The following is a 662-nucleotide window of genomic DNA, read 5'->3' on the forward strand; positions in this document are numbered from 1 at the left end:
AACCAAGCAGGAGGTAGTTTAGAAAGAACGTCAGGGACAAAACCATCACCACAAACGCTGAGCCTGATCACTGATTTTACCAACCCTTAACTAGAGTTTAAAATTGATTTTAATTTTTTTTAAATTAAAAAAATTTTTTTGAAGTGTAGTTAATTTACAGTGTTAGTTTCAGGTGTGCAGCCAACCAGTTCAGAAATGCATATACATGTATGTATTTTTTCTTTTCAGAGTCTTCTCCATTATATGTCATTATGAGAAATCGAATACAGTTCCCCATGCTATACGGTAGGTCCTTGTTGTGTATCCGTTCTGTATATAATAATGTGTACCTGTCGGTCCCAAACTCCCAATTGAAAAATATGGAACACTTCACAAATCTGTGTGTCCTCCTTGCACTGGGGCCATGCTAACCTTCTCTGCATCATTCCAGTTTTATTGCATGGGCTGCCAAAGCGAGCACCTGTTTTGATTTTTTAATTAAATGTTTGTTTACTAAAAGGGGATTACCCTGCATATTAAGTGACTGTTACTATTTCTTTCCTTTGTGAGCAAAGACCAGGTTTCTAACTGCGTGTGGTGCTCCCGGGGTCTTCACATTGATGCTTGTGAAAGTGTGCAGCCAAGTGGACACTCCATCTGGAACAGTCTCCAGAATTTCAAAA

The 662-nt window shown here is 38.5% G+C and overlaps 1 non-coding gene across 1 annotated transcript; it reads right to left on the reverse strand.

Moving 5' to 3' along the window:
- Positions 1–353: 353 nt before the first annotated feature.
- Positions 354–460, reverse strand: LOC116149922 (U6 spliceosomal RNA). Its single transcript, XR_004133542.1, has one exon. It is a non-coding gene; the product is annotated as a U6 spliceosomal RNA (small nuclear RNA).
- Between the last annotated feature and the right edge of the window lie 202 nt (positions 461–662).

The sequence above is a fragment of the Camelus dromedarius genome, chromosome 36 (genome assembly GCF_036321535.1).
Source record: "Camelus dromedarius isolate mCamDro1 chromosome 36, mCamDro1.pat, whole genome shotgun sequence".
NCBI lineage: Eukaryota > Metazoa > Chordata > Mammalia > Artiodactyla > Camelidae > Camelus > Camelus dromedarius.